The sequence below is a fragment of the Tachypleus tridentatus genome, chromosome 1 (genome assembly GCF_004210375.1).
Source record: "Tachypleus tridentatus isolate NWPU-2018 chromosome 1, ASM421037v1, whole genome shotgun sequence".
NCBI classification, from domain to species: Eukaryota; Metazoa; Arthropoda; class Merostomata; order Xiphosura; family Limulidae; genus Tachypleus; species Tachypleus tridentatus.
Genome location: NC_134825.1, coordinates 63467737 through 63481691, shown reverse-complemented (window position 1 = coordinate 63481691; position 13955 = coordinate 63467737). Strand labels below are relative to the sequence as shown.

The following is a 13955-nucleotide window of genomic DNA, read 5'->3' as shown; positions in this document are numbered from 1 at the left end:
CACAGTGAAAACTGTATGAAAATTAAAGACGACAAACATTTTTTTACTTAAATTTACAGGTCTTGTCACACAGGAAGTGTGTTATCACATAAAATTTGATTACGAGTTTATAACAGACATAGCAGGTTTCTAGCGCGTCCATAAAAAAAACACGCACTGATTTGCTACTATGATAGTAATTTCACCTGATAAATGAATGAAATATTTCACCACGGTAATAAACTGGACTCAGCGTAACAAACTTCGTAATATCTACGAATGTATTTTGTTCAACTCTAGCACACTCTTCGAAGAGTATTGGTTTGTCACTGAATCACACATCAATAGAAAATTAGAGTGACTGTTGATTTAATGCAACATTTAACTGGTTAGTCACTCGTGTTTGGCGAGTACAGATTTTACTAGTGAAAGGTACGTTTCTTCAACTATTGCTCCTAACACCAATAACAAAAGTTTTTAAATAGCCAACCATAGAAAGTGCTTTTTTATAGTGAGTCTACTACCATACCCTTTTGAAAGTCAGAAAGATCCTTGATCCTTGCTCATACTTAACCAAACACAGTGCAAGTAATTGCTTAACATGTCACATGATTAATCTATTTTGAACATGCAGCTTTTGTTTGTTTTAATTAAACACAAAGCAACACAATGGGCTATATGTGCTCTGCCCACCACGGGTATCAAAACCCGGTTTTTAGCGTTATAAATGCAGTTTTTATTAGCATATGTGGGTAGGCCCTACTAAAATAGTTCGTTAGTGTATTGTACACTTATCTACTCTTACTTTCATTCTATAAAATAAAATATGGAATGAAATACTTTTTTTAAGAGGCAAGTATCTCATTGGACAAAATTTAATAACATTATAAAAGTATAGCAATGAAGTATGAAACAGAACCTTGGATTCCTAAGTTACTTCATAATAAAGCATACTGTATCATATTTAATTTGCACTCTTTACTTGTATCCAAAAAATTTAATATAGTCTGCAAATATAATGGTCCAAAGAAATGATATATGTATTATATAAATCTGTAATCTCCAAGTTTAGTTGAAACTGCATGGACATTAACCTAAAAAAACAACTGTCACAGTGAGTATACAAATTTATACATAAATAATAAAGAGCTTTTTATTGATAAACAGAGAAACTTAACACATGGAAGAACTGTGATCATGTAGATCTCTTAAAAAAGCCTGACTGGAATGCAAGTTAATCATTTGAATTTTATCAGAAAATAATATTTACTTTGTATAGAAAAGGTTTTGGATATGATCTACAAACTTCCTCATACCCAATAGAATAATTTGAACTTGCTTTACAGAATGTTGTACATCATGTACCAAATCCTTTAAAGAAATTAACCTGTTTACCTGTTACAAAAAATCAAGGAAGAGTTACAAGCATACATTCACCCTACAAGGTCAAACTCTAAGCTATCTATTAAACAAAGGTTTAAAGTAATCCTTTAGCACCAAGCTAGTCTGACAATGAAGATTTGTCAGCCTGTATAACTATGTATACAGATTAACTTCACTCTTATGAGGTACTTGTTGAGGTAGTGAACCACAACAACTTAACAATAAATGAGGCAAGAGGGAGTTGTTATGCATGACTACAAACTACAGGCATGAAATTACACATGCAGTAATTGTATATACATAGAGTTGAGCCATTCAAATCAAACAAAAGTAAAGACAAAATGTTGAATTTTCAATGGTAAAGTTTATTTGACTTGAAATACCATGGTATCATAAATAATAATGTTTTATAAATTTGTGTATTTCCATAAATTTCATTCTTTTCTCTGACATGGTCACTCCTATGTTCCTATTTAGAGCACTGTCATTCAAGTTCAAAATTTTGCATCATCATGAAGAAATGAAATAGTATTGCCCAATAAATTTCTTAATTACTAGATTCAAGTTCAGATACGTAAAGAAATATTAAAATGCATATACTTGTTTTTAAATATCTAAAAATAAATCTGGCACTGAAAGAGTTGTTTATCAATAAATAAAGCACAGAGTTAAAGCATTTAATACACTCAGAAGCTTCTTTATTACCATAGTACTTGTATTAAGTATTGCTTTCAATAAGTTGCAAGCTTTAACTCCACAAGAAACAAAAAGCTGTCACAGACATCCTAGAATAATTATTTTAAGCTATGAGAAAAATTAAAAGTGAAGCTGAAGTATTGAAGAAATGGGGAAACAAAAATAGATATTACTGTACTTGACTAGTACAAGACAAGTACATGCAGTATCAATTTGTCAATGGAAAATATGTATTAAAAATTCATATTATGATACATGAAACCTCCAAATGTTCTGCAAAATGGAGTCTAATTAAAAATTACATCAATTAGAAGATTCATTGACACAAAGCATTATGATAATTATACAATGTTTTAAGTGAATAGAAAATCCTTTAAGACAGAATAGATGGAGATATAAAACAATGAAACTGTTATAATGAAACTTGAATTTTTTACATCCTGTTACATGGTATCTGCAGACTGGATAACATAGGTTATTCTAAATAGTATCACATTATGATGTGAATATTTATCATCATTACTAAATGTTTGTAAGTTAAGCACAAAACTATACAATGGGCTATCTCCAAGATGGTTTAAAGTAGACCATAGGTGCTTCATTGGCCATAACAACACATATCTTAATGAAAAGTGTGAAAGTAAACAATTTTAAACTTGTAGCTTGATTACTACAAGTAACTAAGTAGAAGTACTTTGTATCCTAAAAGAAATTTATCTGAAATGATATAATTTTTACCAGATCTTTGATCCTTTGTTTTCATTTTTTGGTTTAATGAATCTCTGTCTCTGTGAAGTAAGATCTAATGTTGTAATTTAAGATTTATGTTTTTGTATAAATCTGAATTTTTCATAACATATGGAATTTAAACTTGTTACCTACACTTTATATTAGTGTGTGTGTGTGTGTGTGTGTGTGTGTGTGTGCACCCACACACATGGAGACACACATACTCAAATTAAATGAAAAACAGAAAACAAATAGTAGCAAGGTATATTTCAGAAACATACCAAACCTAAGTATAATAAACGAAAATGTAGCAATATGAAAATATGAATTCTGAATAAAAAAACAATCAATTGAAAGAAGTCATCAACAAAGATAATGTAAATAAATGAACCCATACTTAAAACAATTAGCCCTTAAGACCAAAAATAAAATGTCCCTGAATGATCTAACCTTAAAAAAAAATCAAATCATGACTATGCTACAAAATTTAATAAGAAAATATAGTTTATTCACATAAAAAATAAACAACTTGTAAAACAAAAATATACACTTATAAATATAAGACATTTCATATAACAAGCTACACATTTTCATGTTTCCATATCCCTTAATCTAGTATAGTGTGAGTGATAGTTACCTATGAACTATCATTTTCCAAGAAGAGACCAATAAGTGTGTTATCCATATAACATGCTACTGTATCATCAGATACTTTAACTTGAAATATCAGTGTATTTGCAAAATGTGGATTCACAACTGTTAAGTTACGGGAAAAAATAAAGTTTTATAAGTGTATTTCACTAAGCTGGATAATTCACAACTTTCCATTGTAACTTCATTAGCTGTTGGAGAGGAGACATTTTTAAAACGTCTACAAAGGCCAAGGATAGATATAATTACATTATACCACACATTTATGTCAGAAACAATGTCCAACTGCAGTATGCAATCATTTATGGACTACTTACATTCCCAGCTATTCCAAATAACACATTCAAGAAAGAGTACCCCCAAGTCATACCAAACTGTAGAATGTGTGTCACTCTTTAAGATGTACTTGCCCTGTCTTGGGAAGGGGACACAGGGTCAACTTGATCCAAGATTCTATAAGATGACCATTGCCATAAGTAAACTTCATGTAAGAAAAAACACTGGTATGTTTGTGACCTTTTGACATTAACTTAACAAAAATGTTATTACTACATACAGAACACCTGCAGAAAATGTGAAAGTACCAGGACATATGTTAAAACAGATATATTCAGAAAAAGTTACAGAATGGTGAAATTTTCAGTTATTTCAACTGCAAAAATTCCATGCTTGACACAGACCATGTTCAACTTAGCAACGAAAGTTGCTTCAAATAATCAGGATGTTTAAATACTTTGATACAAGACGAGTACAGTAAACAAATTTAGCTGGATATTGTCTAGTTTCTATTTCTAGCTGATACTGCTGCAAACTTGGTTTCTATTTGATAAGAGAAAGAATATTTCTGACACCGCCATACAAATCTTTCAATACCAATGATTCTTGGACCTATTCCAAAGATGGAGGGGAACTAGTTTCAAATCGTTTTTTTTATAGCACCCAAACTCCATTAAGTTCTTGCTAATATTTTGGTACTACAAAAGTCAACTTTGTTATCTTCACAAAACTCACTTCAATATCACAAGCTTATGTGACTACTTTACATGTAGTGTGAACTTTGCTGACTTAAGTCAACTTTTACTTTTTACTAATTACATTGTTTCTGTGAACTCTTGCAATGGTGGGCACAACTAGTCTCATCCAATGGTAGTATAGTAACTAAAGCATTGGAAACAAATTATCAACACAATGGATATGATCAACATCAGTATAAGTAATTTCTCTCAATAGACTTTCTAATGTATATACCTGAACTTTGTACAGTTTTTTTTTAATTTTTTAGTGTTTGAACCTCAGCAGATATGGTGACTACTCATCGTTAGAAGTTATTTACTTGTTGAAAGTACAATATAAATTCAGAAGTTAAAAGTACCAAACTTAATTATTAACTTTATTTCCTTTCTTTTTCTCAGCTTATAACTGTAGATAATTAGCAACTCACCTATCTAGGCATGCTTTTTGAATTTTGGGTATTCAAATTCATAAAATGATTACCATTTCCTTTCTCATGAAATAAATGTAGTTATAGTTTTTGATAAAACTCATATTTATGTTCCCACCTTCTTCTCACCATTTAGAAAAAATTCAAAACTCAAACCATTCATAAGAGACAACCTCTTCTGAGATTTCAAACATACCACTACATCAACATTTGGATATTCTGTTTATTTTTATTCTTGAACAATAATTACCTTTCCTATATAACATTAGTAATGCACCAAGAAAGACTGAAGCTAAAGAAAACTTTTTCCAAATTGTCCCAGAAACCAATTATAGTTTTCAAACTTGCACCTGAAGGTTTTTCCCCAGAGGTTAATCATTGGGTTCTTCCTTCAAGTAACCTTGTTAAGTCCATGAGCCTCAAGAAAGTGATAGATGTACTATATTTATGTAGATTAAAAATGCATCACACTAAACATCATACACAGGATCGCTAGTGCTAAGTCCTCATGGCTGGTTTTCATGTACCACATGATTCCATTAAACATACCTCTATTAGTTTCTGGTATAAACTGGAGATCTGTGAAAATCTGGCACAGTATGTAATAGGCAAATAATTTTCAGTAGCAGAAAGAACTTTTAAAATACACCTTATAAACACTACAGTAGGAATGGTACCTCTAAAGTTTGTGTTTAAGATAAAAAGTAAGTATAACTAAGACACACCCACATAATGGTACACTATGAATCTGAAGAAAATTACACACACACACACACACGTACAAATGCATGTCTAATTCTAAATAACTGATAATTTATACTGACAACTTGCACACATTATACGAACAACACTTTTGAGAAAGTAGGAAAAACTGAAAAATTAAAAATTTTCAGTTAATTGCTTGTTTTTCTGGATTAAAATCATCATCTCAATGGCAAATAGACATTACGTAACAAATGGCTAGCACTAGATATACTGAGTCAAAGTAAACCAGCTTTTTCCCAGTATTCTGGCTTAGATAAACCCATCTTTTATTAATTAGTATTTTAGTAGTAGCAAAGTAAGGCCAAATAGAACATGGGCAAACATGCACAGAAACAGATCATAGAATTCACATTACACAAACCTGAAAGCTAGTAATTTGTAAAACTATCACACTATAAATGATAAGTTTATAAAAACAGTACAATAGACATCATCCTCTACACATGTAATTATATAAGCTATAGATGTCTATAGCTTCTGTAACATTTGCAATGACTTTAGATGGGAAAGGAAGAGCCTAACTTTTGTTCTTGCTTTACATGTACTACATCCTGAGTTGCTTTATCCTCCTTATCTTCTATATACACAGCTTATAATTTTAGTTTCAGTAGATTAAATGGTAATGGTATTAGAAATATTCAAATTATAATCAACTTACAGTCAGATACAAATTAACAATTATTTCATACAGATACTGTAAGTCATTCCATGTACAAATAATTTAAGAAATGGTTAAGGCCCAATACTAGCTGATGTCTGAATGAAAAGAGAAAAAAAAATCACTTTACGAATATACACACGCACGCACGTGTGTGTGTGTAGAGAAAATGCTATCCTCTCATATACTAGAGCATGCTCGGAATGTTAATTTTGTTATTACTCGATCTATACAAGTCCTTTTCAGTTCTCGGAAATCTACACTTCACTGTAGGCTTTGATTCACAAGCATACTCCACATTGTTATCTTCTACCAGAAATAGATTACTCTTCTCATACAAAAATAGCATAGAAACAGGCACAGCAAGATCTCAAATGCATCTTTATATGCACAGCGTACTAGTGTGAAAGTACAGACATCAGGTTTACACTATTATTAACTTCTTATCAAACCAGATACCTACACTGAACCAAACTAATAATTAATCCAGGAATGAATATAGCCAATTTGATAAATATCTTGCTTAAACTAATTAGAATTCATTATTTTTCAGTTGGATTCTCTCACCGATTATATTTTTTTACTATAATGTTCTTCAGCTGATTAACATTAAGCAGGTGTACTCTTCTCCATTATTTTGTTTGGATAACATTTGATGGCGTTCTTTTTCATTTTCTAAAACTTAAGGTTTTCACTTACTGATATAATTTGAAAATATATTGATTTTTCATAAAATCCAAGTAAATTTAATCACCTGTACTGACTACAAAATGAAATAAATACACATATGTAATGGTTGTTTGTACACACACCATGAAACTTACAACTCAGGAGGCATTTATATATGCCCAATATGCATAAATTGATAAAAACATTACAACTCCAGCATTCAAACCCATATATTTTAATCACTGAATCAATATTATGCAGTATACAATAACATTTGTAAGACAACCCATTTACATGTATATACTTTAAAATTAAACTACAAAATTCTGATAGTTCTTGAGTGTTCATAAATATATGTGAATAATATAATAAAGCTTCTCAGTGATATATTAATATTATATATACTATAATATATATATATATATATTATACACACACACACACACACACAGCCACTTCTTATTGTGATGTTTTATTGAACTTTACACAAGTAATTGGTTTGTGCTTCACTGACTTTTATTTTTAATATTACCAAATTTTCAGCTTGGTTCCAGTCACATGCACTAATAGGTTTTAACTTTGCAACTATGAGTGACAAGATGCATTTATGACTGAATGATTTATGTGTAGGAACAAGTTTTTAACATTCATAGAGATACCTGAAAAATGTAGAAATTAAGGTTTAGAAATGTTCTACAAATTAAATACATCTTTATCTCAGTAAAACCTATTTCTCTAAGGACACAGATTGTTTGTTGTACCAAGCTGTGCTAGGTTTAACACAGATTGTTTGTTGTACCAAGCTGTGCTAGGTTTAACATAGATTGTTTGTTGTACCAAGCTGTGCTGAGTTTAACATAGATTGTTTGTTGTACCAAGCTGTGCTAAGTTTAACATACATTGTTTGTTGTATCAAGCTGTGCTAAGTTTAACAGTCTGCAGGTGACATTGTGAATGTAAACAAATAATTTTCTGTCTTGTAACCAATATATTTTGTTACACATTAAAATAAACAAGAACACAGAAATCTATTGTGGCCAAGGTTCAGACAAATAAAATGACAAAGAAATAAAAATTACACCTTGATCATAACAATATTTTTCTGCTCCACAAAAACTTATCAATCAAACTTATAAAACAATCTAGCAACCTTGTGCCAGCAGTATAAACCCATGTGCCCTAGTATACATACTGTGTATACCAATATCTCACTATGATCTCAACTACTATCATATTTCTCCAACCAATTTAAAAAAATTATTTTAAAACCAACTAAAATGTATACTTTAACTTAATATCTGTATAATGTATGCTTCGTATTATCACTTGTCACAACTCTGTTTATAGCCAAACTGTAATCTTGGTTTTAGATTTCTTTTCGTTTACAAAACAAAATAGGTAACTTCGATGACTCAAAAATAGCTCAGGCAAAACCAAAGCCAGTGAATTTCTAATGATATTTATGAACCCTAAATCATGATATTTGCAAAAGACTAGCCATAAATGGCTTTAAGAGTGGTGCCAATCTTCATGTCAAACCCTTTACAACCACAGAAGGCTCACGAAGATACCTAATTAAATTCATGTGAAACTTGTACTCATTTAGCAACCATAAAAGGATGGGTGGCTAAGTCAACCAAAGACACCTCTGACATGAATGAATCCATGACCATCCAACTAGAAGCTGAATGTTCAATAAAGCAGGTCATAAGTTTTTATACACACTCATATTTAAGCCGTTTACTTAGGAGAAGACATATTTCCCAGTGTAATGGGAAATTCTGTCCAAGCTACAATAAACTGGTTACTGGAGAAAAGCTAACTCTTCCAAGAATGGAAGTTTCATTTCAAATCACTAATAGAGAAATAATATACAACCTTTATAAAATTACTATATGCATCTTAGAACCTACTCAAGGAAGTTTTGTTTACACGCAATAGTATACAATGAAATACTACAGCTATAATTAATCTAAATGTTTTACCAATGTCATTAGCCTTACTTACACAAAGATTTTATAAAGTTTCACTTTCATTCTTAAAATGACTTTAATTTACAGGTATTTTATGTATATATGTAATATACATAATATTCCTCTGTAGCAAACATAGTTCTAACAATAATATCTAAACACATAATATAGATCTTTTTAATAAGTGCAAACACGTACACATTAAATTCTTGTCTGTCTCATCCAGTTTTCGTGCATAAGCACAAAAAGGAAATAATCAGGGTTGAGAATGGCTCTAACAAAAAAAGTTAAGGGATTTCCAACAACCCCTGAACAAGTAAGGTGTACAGTCCCCAAAACCTGGGAATCAAAGGACTCCTAAGCTGTATGATTTTAAATGCTCTGGAGGTACATTTTGGACTATATCTACATTTGAAGTGCCATTTTCATGGAAGCTTTCAAAGAGGTAGTTTAAGTAACTTACAAGATATTTACATAAATTACTCTGATAACACCAACTTAAGTACCCCCTAAGTGTACAAGTAACAGCTTCCATCTCCAGAAAGTCCACCTCCACATTGACATTTCTCTGCAACCAGTTTCATATGTTGTTCAGTTCTTTACCGATTTCTTTGAAAAATCTTCTCCCCACCTTCTAAATTACATTTGCCATTCTTGTGAATTTAAAAGCTCACCACTATACAGCTATTTCACTATTGGACAACATGATTCAAAAATGAACAATTCTGGGTTAACAGGCAAAACTTTACTGGAGTTACATTTGATCATTTGATTTCTTAAACTATTACATTTCATCCAAACAAACTAACAGTTTATAAAACACTGTTAGAAATTCCAGTTTCACATGCACACTGCTAGATGTGTATAAACAGCAATGTAAGGGATCACAAATTCAGCGTTAAACTATTTCAACATGTACACATCCTCAACTTTATATATAATTAGTATAAAGAGCTGACATCACTTCCTGAATGAAAAGATGTAGATTTCAAAAAACTATATGTATTATTAATTTGGCAATTTAGAAGTTACTGCTTATTATTTGATGATACGTCTTGGGCACTGTTGTAAGATTGATATTTTACCTAAGAATAACAACACTATATATCAAAGTCATTGACAATTTTACAGTCTTGAATAAAAGTACATTATATTTGTGTGATACAAAATAAATGTTGAAAAAAGGACAAAAAAAAACAAATTGTGTTTTCTCTGGATCAACATTCATCACACTCTTTATCCAAAAACTTATTAACAGAAACATCTGCATCTCGTTTTCAAACATATGCATACACAGTATCACCACCTCAGTTCTACATCTCATTTCTTTAGAATGTACATAAACATCTTAAAAAATGTGACCACACAACTTGTAACTTCCGATTATGCAGTAATTACTTTTCAAGATAACGTGTTTAAAAATATGAAAATGTATGCATATTTACTCTAACAGCCTAAAATCAGGCCTTGAACTTCAGCCAATTTTTTTTTTTTATCATGTTGATCAAGGCTACAACCGAGTCAAGATCTAAATAATGTTTTACATACGTAATAGGTAGTTGTACGCTAGTTTGATTAAAAGCAGTTTGTATAAGGAGTATTACTAGTATTAGTAATAAAAACTACAGTAAAACTGCTTCTACTAATACTACTAGTATAGTTCTGATAAAAAAACTAAGTTCATATTATATGTATGTCCAGACTTCACAGAAAATCAGTAAATACAGTATATGAACATACAATAACACTACTGAATATGGAGAATAACATCTAATGCAACCTTTTACATTTTAAATCAGTGTCTGTAATTTCTGTATATGTTTACAATACTTTAACTTAAATTTTACTCATTTATAACTGTTTAATTGTGTTGATAAATTAAATCTCAATAAGGCCATAAAAATAACTGTAAAACTAATAGAACTGTGTTAACCATTGCATTGTATTAACTACTTTTATTATTATTATCCATACTACAATTTAAGTATAAGCAAAATTAAATGGTATTATTACTACAAATACAATTAGTAATAAGATACTTCACAGTTCTTATGTTAAACTTTTATACTGTAGTTTTCTTTATTACACATTCAAGCCGTTTTGAAAACTTCCATTAACAATGTTGTTATTAGTACTATTAAATTCAAAGTGGGATTCCTCGCGATATTTAGAAGATATATAAAAACATAAGCAAACCGCAATACCACCGCAAACACAAATGCAGGGCCAAGTTTAGCACTAAAAGCTTATTTTCACAAAAAATTTAATTAAAATTTCCAATGAATAGTGATTACGATATCGCCGAGCACGTAACAACATGCCAATACTTAATACGATATGAAAATTCGATAACTTCAAACTGGAAGTTAAAAAAACAGTGATTCTATTACTGTTATATATTAAGAAAACTAAAATTTGAAAATGGTGTGTCTCCAAGTAACGTGATGTTTAATAAGCAAGACATACCTCTTACATCTTGGTTTCTTATTATAATATTACCTTCTAAAGTGAATGAGTATTTCAATACACGTACCAAAAATCGCATTTGATATGGAATCTTACTTGTAGTAATACCGCATTCCTTCTCCCTTTCCCTGATTTCATGTCATAGGCCTATATCTGCCATAATGAATAACGCCTCTTCGGTCACGTGATAAACTCGGTAGATTACGGTGACATCTTGTAATACTTCGCTTCATTAATATGAAATATTCGACAGAAAGTTATGCTAACATATTAGGAGCAATGCGAAAATAATGTTTATATCTCTACTGCTTGTTTTATGTTACAGTTGCGCCTAAGTAAGTACACGTTGCAAGTGTCAACAATTAGAAAACTAAATGAGATTATTTGTTTCTTGTTCAAATAGCATATGAATTATCAGAACAAGAAACTTCAACCGCACAGTCAGTAACGAAACAACAATAAAATACACCGCTGTATAATAAATACTATACATAGTAAATACCAAGATATATAAATTTAGAACTGAGTTACTTAGAAATATTTTATCTATAAAACAGTTTTGTTGTTTTACAGTTACGAATAAATAGAGTCACAATAACTTATTATGTAATAAACATGTTATTTTTTTTGTAATCTGCTCAGTTTTATCAGCCACACACCATAATTTTTAACCTCTCTCGACAGGACAACCGTAAGTCTACAGACTTACAACACTAAAATCTGGGGTTCTGTTCCCACTGGTGGATAGTAGTTATTGTTACCAACGCTCTCATTGTAATTCTATTAACATTACGGGTTTTCCAGTTTAGAAAATTAAGAATACCCTTCAATAAACAAGCTGAATATAAATGTTAAAAATGAAAGTATTCTTCTGTAAACATGACTTTATTCGGGTATTCCAAATATTAAAATATAAATTACTCAGTAAAATTTAACCCAATGAAATTTCAAAGTAGTTACTTCCTACATAATGAATTACCTCTCATTATTTTGACACAAACACTTTAATATACGGAATACTTTTACGTTTGAATTGGCGTTCATATACTGGCAACGATATAAAACAAAAACTGAATTTTATATATGTAAAAACAGCTGGTTTGGGTTGAGAAATTTTTATGTAGAGAAGCGAACCTGACGATGACTGAAGAAGGTCGAAACGTTGTTCGCTCCTCAACATAAAAAATTCTCAACCCAAACTAGCCGTTTTTACATATATATTTCTCTACAAGTGGGTTTTCTCGTCATCACTGATTAAAAACTGAATTTAATAACTAGTCAATATTGTGAAAAAAGCAAGATTATTTTTAAAGTTTCATGCAAAGCTACACGAGGGCCATCAGCGCTAGTTGGTTCTAATTTAGCAGTGGAATATTAGAAAAAAGGTAGCTAGTCATCACCACCAACTGTTAACTCTGGGACTACTCTTTTACCAAATAATAGTGGGATTAATCGTACTTTATGAATCCCCCACCGCTGAAAGTGGTGAGAGGGGGATTCGAACCTGCGACCCTGAGATTGCAAGTGGAGCATCCTAAGCATCTGGCCGAAAAACGAACATGGAAGAAAAACACCAAACGAAACATATTTATGTTCCAATAGCGTTTTTTTCTTGATAAAGTTGCTGTTGTTGTTTAGAGCAACTCCACATAATGGGTTATTTGTAGGCAGCGAGGAGCTGTTTCTCAGATGATAACGTTGCAAGTACAAACATTTAACGTTGATCTACCAGGGAAATTTTCAGTAAAGTATGCAGCTGTTACCATACTAGCTCTTTTACTAATGGTTAGTTAATACTAAATTTTTGTCCTTGCTAATTACATAAGTGTGCACCTAATTAATAATTTCCAAATCTATATATAGTTCTTTCAATATAGAGAAATACCAAAGCCGGCATGCTGTACTTGAAATTTGAAGATCTTTAAGTCTTGTAATTAAATTCCCTAAATGCATGCAAATGAAACATTTGAAAACTGTATTGTTATATGGAGTTGAATTGAATAATCTTAATTAATTGAAAATCAACATTTCTTGTCAGTTTTCTGCCCGGCATGGCCAAGCGTGTTAAGGCGTGCGACTCGTAATCTGAGTGTCGCGGGTTTACATCCCCATCGGGCCAAACATGCTCGCCCTTTCAGCCGTGGGGGCATTATAATGTGACGGTCAATCCCACTATTCGTTGGCAAAAGAGTAGCCCAAGAGTTGGCGGTGGGTGGTGATGACTAGCTGCCTTTCCTCTAGTCTTACACTACTAAATTAGGGACGGTTAGCACAGATAGCCCTCGAGTAGCTTTGTGCGAAATTCAAAAACAAAACAAACTACTCAGTTTTGAAGTGCTAAATTTTGATAGATAATTTTCAAAGTTATTGAATTTTAGATAGTTATAGATATACGAGAGTGTTTGTGGCACTAGAATTTTTGCACGACTGTAAATAATAAATCTATATTTAAGACTAATGCCGGAAAGAAACCGAATTATCTCAAACTGTGACATTTATAAGATTAAGTTATAGAAACGTATTTAAATTAACTTTAATTTAGGAA

General features: G+C 31.1%; 1 protein-coding gene across 5 annotated transcripts in view; it reads right to left on the bottom strand.

Moving 5' to 3' along the window:
• Positions 1–11633, bottom strand: part of LOC143250443 (USP6 N-terminal-like protein) — a 60853-nt gene extending 49220 nt beyond the window's left edge. For 3 of the 5 annotated variants that reach the window (XM_076500986.1, XM_076501003.1, XM_076501011.1), the window contains exon 1: positions 11478–11615. The gene's annotated coding sequence lies outside the window, so the exon portion shown is untranslated. Of the gene's footprint in view, positions 1–11477 lie in introns of all 5 variants that reach the window. The other 2 variants (XM_076500995.1, XM_076501020.1) reach the window with 1 other exon arrangement.
• Positions 11634–13955: the final 2322 nt, after the last annotated feature.